The 8593-nt window shown below is 42.5% G+C and overlaps 1 long non-coding RNA gene across 1 annotated transcript in view; it reads left to right on the forward strand.

Moving 5' to 3' along the window:
- The first annotated feature begins 424 nt into the window (after nt 1-424).
- The window catches only part of LOC106147236, a 15582-nt gene continuing 7413 nt past the window's right edge, over nt 425-8593 (forward strand). Inside the window, exons 1-3 of the long non-coding RNA XR_001232011.1 lie at nt 425-996; nt 4728-6027; nt 6569-6830. This is a non-coding gene — a long non-coding RNA (uncharacterized LOC106147236). The remainder of the gene's footprint in view (nt 997-4727; nt 6028-6568; nt 6831-8593) is intronic.

Genomic DNA, 8593 nt, shown 5'->3' on the forward strand with positions numbered 1-8593 from the left:
TCTTTTTTTTTGTTTGTTTGTTTTCCAGTACCAGGAATTGAACTCACGACCTTGCGCTTGCCAGGCAGGCGCTGTGCTGCTGAGCTAAATCCCCAGCCCCGTTACTTTTCTTTCTATAAAAAGTAGTTATTCAAGGAACGACAGCAGCCCCATGAGTGAGCACTTGATTACGTTGTCTTCATTGTCTCGTAGTCACACCATTAGTGAGGTTGGGATTCCTAACCTAAGGTTCTAGAGACGGTTAAAGTGTGTCACTTCACCCCGGGCAGGTGAGATCTGCAGCAGTTTTTGGTCACACATACTTGCAGCCAAGAGATCTGACCACCGCCAGTCCTGCAGGCCACCTGGGGAACACCTGTGTCTGAGTGGGGCATGACTCAGTAGGGGTGGGAGGCAGGGTGTGGGGTGCACTGTGGTTCCCGCCGCAGGATGTAATTGGCTTGTTCCAACAATTCTGCAGGCTGGCACAGAGCAGAAGCCTGAATATGAGGGAAAAACAGCACCTGCACCTGGTCCCTGCTAAAAGAATGTTAAGAGAATTTATCCTCAAAAGCAGAGTGCAGAGGGGTTATGCCATTTGAGGTTCTCCCTAGATGTTAGGTAAGCATATAATATTGTGCTTTAATTTTAGGCCTTATACTACACATGTGCCAGAGGAATTTGTCTTTAAAATGTCACTGACCCCTCCAAGGTAGATGTTAGGATTGTAACCATCATGTCTCCCCCAGAGCTGTATGTTGAAATCCTAACCCCCAATGCGATGGCATTAGAAGGTGAGAGCTTTTGGAGGTGGTAAAGCTCTGACTAGCAGTAGTGACTTAACAGAAGAGACTCCAGACAGACAGCTTGTCTCTTCTGAGTGAGGACACAGCAGGAAGATGCTTTGTATGTGGAAACAGACCTTCACCAGATGCTGAGTCTGCTGCAACCTCAACCTTTGACTTCCAGGCTTTCTTTCCTGCCTTTCTACTGCCAACTGTGAATGAGAAGTAAAAGGTAAGAAGTAAATCTCTGTTGGTTATAAGCCACCCTGTCTACAGTATCTTGTTATAGTAGGCTGGAGGGACCAAGACAGGAGGTACGATTATTTTCCCCACTCTATAGCTGAGGGAACTGTGGAGCAGAGGGGACATGTCCCACAGCAGATGGGGTGCCAGCGGTGAACTCAGGCTTGGTACTGGCGGACTGGCCAGCCCTTTTCTCAGCTGTCTTGTGAGATCTGGTGGTACTGTGAAGGATGGCGCTAGAGTAGTACAAGGCTCGAGGTGAGGTGTCTCTTTGGAGATTTCCCAGCAGTACAGGGGGAGGTCATCAATGCCCACCAGAAATCATAAACTCACATGTTTGGTATCCATAGCTCTTACAAATATGTCAGGCTCTTACAAAAAAATAAGGGCAAGACTAGATATTGAGGGGGCTGGGGATTTAGCTCAGTGGCAAAAGCGCCTGCCTGGCAAGCGCAAGGTCGTGAGTTCGGTTCCCGGTACCGGAGGAAAACAAAAAAAAAAAAAAAAAAAGACTAGATATTGAGGACAAATAACCTTCTATTCTTTATAGGAACAGAAAATGTACTAAGACCTTACCCTCTCTGTTCAGTTATTTAGCTAAGAAGTAGAAATAATACTTTGGCCTATCTTCAAGAGTGACCATGAGAATTACAAAAGATAATACATTTAAATGGAAAGTGATTATAAATTTAAATGAATAATTTAAATATACTGAACTGTATGCCGGTCGCTGGAAAAACATCTGGCATGCAGTAAGTTCTACAAATATGAACTATAATCATGCACATTTCTTCTTCCTTGGACCTTCTATTTGGAGTCCCTGTCTTCTCTCTCTAATTCTTTTGCCCCTGGTGTTGCCCAGAGAGCCCTTAGCATGCCAGGTTGCATTTATTCATTGTGAAAAAATATTTGTCAAGGGTTCACTATGTGATGGGTTTTGTGCTAGGACCTGGAGAATCATCAGCTATGAGCAGGAAAAGAAGGAACCCCAAAACTGAGAGTAATCATGAATCCAAATAAATAAGCCAAATAACTAACTCCCAAGGTACTTAGTGCTGTAAAGAAAAAGACAATGGAAATGTGACAGAGGATGAGTGGACAGTTACTTTAAAGTAGGAGTTCAAAAAAGGCCTCACTGTGGAGGCCTCCTTTGACATGAATTTTGAATCATAAGAAAGATGTTTTCATTTGAAAATCTGGAGAAAGAAAATTCCAGGCTAATGGACCGGTAGGTGCAAAGGCTCTGTGGCAAGAGTGAACTGTAGATGTCTAAGGAGCAGGCAAAAGTCTGAGAGGCTGGAATACAAATAGAGATGAGGACCAGTGTGAGGCCACCGAGATAATCAGGGACCATAGCACACAGGTTTTGTTGATCAACACAAAGAGATGATTATAAGTACAGAGATGATTATAAGTACAGAGTTTGAAGAAGGGGTGTGATTGGGCCTGATTTATGTGTTCAGTGGGTTACTCTTACCGCACAGTAGAAAAGAGATTGGAGGAAGGCAGGGGCAGGAGCAGAAATGCCATTGGTCACAGTGTGGACCACCATGGAATAAATAGGGGAGGCAGATTCTTTCCTAAGTTATTTTTCTATTCTCTCATTTTTCAGTCTTTCAACAGCCCTTGCTTATGCTTCTGCTATGTCAGTGGCGTGTCAGGCACTGGGAATACAGTGACGTGTGGAAGTATCATAAGTTCTGCTGTCTTTGAGTTTTGAACCAAATGTCTCCCTTGGTTTTCTGGATCCTGAAGCAGCATTTTCTTCATGAACATTAACTGCACCGAGGCTCACCCAAGACACACCTACCTTAGTGTGGGCTCCCAACCTGGCTAGGCAGGGGGAGCCAGACCAACATGACTGCAACCACCTTGGCTGTAACCACCCTTTTGCCCTGATGCCCACTCTAAACCCTACTGGACAAACCAAGTCGTTCATATAGTCGTTAAGATGGCTGAACACTTCATGCTGGGCACCGAAACCCAGGCTGTATCTTCACTGATGTTTGACATGTGAATAGTTTTCGAGAAAGCCCATGTACACTCCCATTGGCTTCGGCCTAACTTTGCCTAGCTTAGCGTATAAACCTTTCTCCCTGCCTTGGAGGGTGTGGATTCATCTGCCCAAGATGCGCCTCTGTCCATACCTCCTTAATAAATTGCCTTGTGTCCAATCCATTTTTCTGCTTCTTTCTCTGGTCTCTTGGCCCCTTCCCCTTTTGGTGGCTGGTTCTCACGTACTAAGATTTTCGGGAACAGGTGAGTAGCCATGGGGAACTGAGGGTCCCTTTCTCGTCATCATATTCTTCTCTTTCTTCTCCTTACCTCCCTCAGCAAAACACATGACTTACACTTATGAGGGTGCAACACAGATGTGGAGGCAGAAGGCCGAACCTGCACTTGCCTGCTGGAAGCGCAGCACTTACGGAAACCTGTACACATGTTTGTGAGCACTAGGCTGCAGGAGTCCTCTACCTCCAGGTGACCATTGAGGCAATCATGGGTCCTAATGGTCATCTTCATTTCTGATCTGTTTTTAATAAGATCAGACTGTTTTTTGTTTCAACGTAAGTTACATTTTAAGGTAGTGAAACAACATTGCTTAGTACAGAGAATGCTTTGTTGGATTCAATTCACAACCACAAGCTCTTGTGTGAAATCCTGGGTGTAACCACATTTCTCACATGATAAAGAAAATGGGCAATCAGCTTTATTGAAATGAAACCAAGAGCCCTGTGACTCTCTTTCATTATCTGATAGTGAAGAACTTCCACCAAGTCTGATGGGGAGTCTAAACTTCTCTATAGCTCATTTATATTGAAAATGTTTCACATTTTAAAATGTTGGTTTCACTTTGGATTTTTTTTTTTTTTTTTTTGGCACTAGAGTGATGCAACTGTGTGGTGTTCCACCACTGAACTCTGAGAGATGAGGACAAGGATGTTTTTTATTTTTTATTTTGGAGATAGAGTCTTGGTCTGTTATCTAGGCTGGCCTTGAAGCTGTGATCCTCCAATCTTTCTCTCCCTAATAGTGTGATTACAGCCGTGTGCCACCATGCCTGGGTCAGTTTCACATTTTAAAGGAAAGAGAGGGGTTTGTAGCTAGAAGGAAGTGACAGAAGTGGAACAGTGATGAAGTAGATTCTTTGTGTCAGGGAGCCACTCATCAGGAGCGAAGAACAATCTGAGAACTCTGGTGAAAGGACAAGAAAAAATCAGTTACAATCAACCCAGAAAAATTTTGTCATAGATAGAACCTTTTTGTTAGAATATTATTCGGAGTGCTAATATGCAAAACAGAGAGACTAGAATATATTTGGAAAGTAGAAGAGTAACTAAAACTTGTAACACCCATGTGTGATCTGGAAAGAGCCCATCAAATAACATGGTTGGACTCTATTAATTTAAACCCTGATGGACAAGGGAGATTGTGGTAATCTTTTTAAAAAAAAAATAGGCTAATAGGCTAAATTTTATTTAGAGTATCAGGTACTAAGCACTTTGCTAAGGCATTTACACACACACATGACTTTTGACTATATAATTAAGTATTTTATACTTGTTAAGATATAAAAGAAAAACCTGAGGCTGAGGGTAACTAGATCACTTCCCAAAATTACACTGCAATTAAGGGACAAATCTTCGATTCCCACTCAGAGCTGACACCAGGGTGCTTGTCTTTAGCCAACAAAGTCTACTTTCTCTCTCTCTTTGACAGGCTCTTCAGTTCTCAGGAAGAGCAGAAATATCCCAAGTAATGCCCACAGAAAGGACACAGGGCAGAAGAAAAGTCATGTGGAAGAGGCAGAGGCAGAGGGAAGAGTAGGACTCAGGCAGTGACAAAGAGGAAATTAGTGTAAAATGATTTAAAAAAAAAAAAACCCAAGGACCAAGTGTTAAGAAAGGAAACTCCATGGAAAATCCAAACAAAGGTAATACCATGCGGGTGAAGAGAAGGGAAAATGCGGCTCTGTTTTCACGTACCAACATGCCAAGATTTCATCCCAAACCAGGCCTCCTGGTTTCAATTTTGATCTAATCATTTAGTCATTGAAATTCTGGTTAATGTTCACCCATACACAGACAGACACAGGAGACTGGCCCAGGGTATGAGCGTCCTTCAGGTGCACCCAGCGAAGGGTGCTGAGCAGGGTACTAAGCTCAGGAGACCACACCGTGGCCAGCCCTGGGACGGAGGCTTCCTGCACCATCCAATGAAGATTGCTTCTCCATGGGCCAAAGTTTTAGTTAGGTGGCCGAGATGACTGGCTCTGTTGATTCGTGCACCGACAATGAACAGACACGGGATAACCTAGAGGCCAAGAATCTGGCTGTGGAATGTCTTCTTCCCTGAAAAAACAAGCAAGGAAACACACTCAGTGAGCCAACTGACTGTGACGATGATCTCTGCCACTGGCTGGATTGTTTCTGTACAGTCAGTTGCCAGGATGAGTGGTATCAATACCCTGCCCAGCCCAAGTTTTGAGTAGAGCTGCCATAAGGCTCCTACTGCTGTGATGGACTGTGTGGGGACCGCTGTTAAAAACCTGTTCAAGGGACAACGGACAGAGCACTTACTTCTGCTCCATCTCAGCTCTCCTCCCAGAAATTCCTCAGTCATATTTGCTCCTTACCAATTACTTCAGGAAATGTATGTGGAGTTATAGACAAGAGTGTTGAAAAGCATGCTGAGTCTTCTAAGAAGGAGAGGAAAGAAACATCCACTAGCGGCCTTCTGTATTCCAGTCAACGCTATTGCTTTCTCTAACTAGGTCTTCTCCAAAATCCAAGTGAGGCCATAATAATTCCACTGAATAGGAGATATTCAGAGATTTCTGAGGTTTGAAGAAATTATGTTGTTTGTCCATTTTTTTTTCTACTGCTTTTTGCATCTCTTCTCCTAATTTAGGTGCCCTGAATATCTTAAGGACATCTATTGATAATCCTGCTGGGATCACCAGGACAGGTGCTAAAGCCTGGATGCCAGCCTTGGTAGGATTACTTCATGGACCAAGCAGGTATCACAACTTTAAGGACAGTCACATACAAAAGTGCCCTCCTATCCTTGGGGCGATCCACTCCAAGACCCCCAATGGATGCATTTTATATACTATGTCTTCCCTGTGCATACGTACCTATCTATGATCATGTTTAATTTATAAGTCAGGCTCCATAATATACTAATGACAATAATCAGCAACAAAATAGTTATAACAATATGCTGTAGTAAGAGTTACTTCAAATTTATCAATTATTTATTTCTAGAATTTTTCATTCAATACTGTCCAGCCATAGTTGATCATGGTAACTAAAGTCACAGAAAACTAAACCATGAGTCAGACGGGACCACTGTATAGGACAACAGAGGTGGGGGATTAAATGGGAAGTACACATACAGACACCCAAATTCAATGAGAATATCACAACACTGGTAAACAAATAGATAAAGTCCAAACAGTTTTCAGCCTCCTGAGTCGATCATCCATGGGAACCTTTTGAGCTGTAATATTTATTTTTGTCTTTCATCAAATTGAGCCCATCCTTTTCTATCTTCTTTAGGTTCTGCTTTCTGTTGAAAGGGGTGGGTGGTGGCAATTAGCTAATCAGACAAGCTGACTTCGACTAATGGGTAAATTTGCTAATGACCAACCACTCCTATGACTTACTGCCATTACTGAGTTAGAGTTCATCCCTTCTGATGCTGGACTTCGGGGATTGACAAATGATGGGAATTCACACTGTGCTCAGCATTCCTGAAACCACATCCTAGCAACAGTTTCTAGACCTTCTCAATGCCTGGAGACTGGGTGGACAGAAGCTGGTAAGTTACCTAGCCTGTTTTGCTCTAACTGTGGCATCAATAATATGGCCCAAGCCTAAGAAGTCAAGCAAACACCTGGATTTCTGAATAGTGTGGGTCTCATGAGGGGCACAGTGGCTGCTACGATTTGAATATAGTTTCAGTGTTGTTCTTCAAGAAGGCATACTGGGAGGGGAGTTTCCCATGTGATGATATGGTAGGCAAAGGAAACTGTAAGAAACACGACTGTTGATGAGTTGTTAGGTCATTGGATTCCTGCCAGACTGTGTTATTAAAAGCAGCAAGACCCGCCACTCCCCTCAATTGGGCTTTCTTCCTTGTCCTGTGATCTCACGCCTTCTCTCTCATGTGGTCCCTTTATGATGCCCTTGCCATGAGGCAGTGGCAGGCTGTTTGAACTTGCAGCATCCAAAACTGTGGTCTAAATAAACCTCTTTCCTTTAGAAGTTACTCAGCCTCAGGCGTTGAATCATACCAGGCAAAACACATGACAATAGTGATGAAAACAGGCAATTTCAAAGTCATTTAATAGCATTTTGGTGAATCGCATTAAAACTAATAAACATACAAATACATTTATGGTACAAAGGAAAAATATCTAGAAAGTTGTAAGGAGTAAAAGTCACCATCAATCCAGCCCTCCAACCAAATTCCCACTCCTATTTTCCTAAAGGAACTGAGTTAATTGCTTGTAAATATATAAGCTGAGGAAGACCACCTGTAGTCTGAATATTTTGCCATTAGGAATGTAAAACAAATAAACAAACCGGTCCATCTTCTTTCCCTCTTTTCACTCCCAGGGCTGTAAACTGTGCCAACAAGTGGTCTCACAGTCTTACATTTGAGGCATGAAGAAATATACAGTGAGCGTTTAAATTTTTAAAAGCTTATTACAGTAATAGATACGTTGTCATGAATCCCCCTTAAAATAGTCCCCCTCACTTCAAGGACCCATTCTTGCCACTGTCTGAAGCACTACTCGTAGTACTCTTTTGTATCTTCAGTTGCACTGTTGTGGCTATCTCAATGTCCTAAATTGATTCAGAACGTTTACCTCTCATGGTCATTTAGACTTTGAGGAAGAGCCAGAAGTTGCATGGTGCCAGATACGGTAAATGACCGGATGAGGACACGCTAATGTTTTACGAGCCTCCCTTTCTGCTGGACAGCCCTTGGCAGCAGAGTTCATCATAATTTTATCATACCACATAAAGGCACTCATGAAAGAGGACTTCCAGAACTACTTTAAACAGTGGCAAGAATAATAGGTCAAGTGTTCTTGAAGTAAGGAAGAGTAGTTTTCTTTTACTTTTTAATTTAAATTTTTATTAGGACATGTTTGCAGTGCATAATGATTATCTTCATCATGGGGAGCTGGTACATGTATATAACACATCTTAATTCTTTTTACCTCCCCTTTCTCCTTCCTCCATTCCTTGATTCCACAGGGAGTATTTTGCAGAGGATTAGTGGCAATGTGTCTTTTACTGTAATATATTTTTATTTCAAATATGCACTGTATATTTTGTTCCCCACCATATAATTTATCTACTATTCTCTTGGCTTTTCTTTCTCCTACATATATAACCCTACCCTTTGCCCACTATTTCAGAAAATGCATTTTTCAGAAAGAAGAAAAATCTTTTAAGAGTGCTTTAAACTTGGGCAGAGAAAAGATTGTAACATAGAATTTAGGATTTCAAGAATCTTGGGCTGGGGATTTAGCTCAGCGGCAAAAGCGCCTGCCTGGCAAGCGCAAGGTC

Source organism: Chinchilla lanigera, unplaced genomic scaffold (assembly GCF_000276665.1).
Source record: "Chinchilla lanigera isolate Chin_1 unplaced genomic scaffold, ChiLan1.0 scaffold00007, whole genome shotgun sequence".
NCBI classification, from domain to species: domain Eukaryota; kingdom Metazoa; phylum Chordata; class Mammalia; order Rodentia; family Chinchillidae; genus Chinchilla; species Chinchilla lanigera.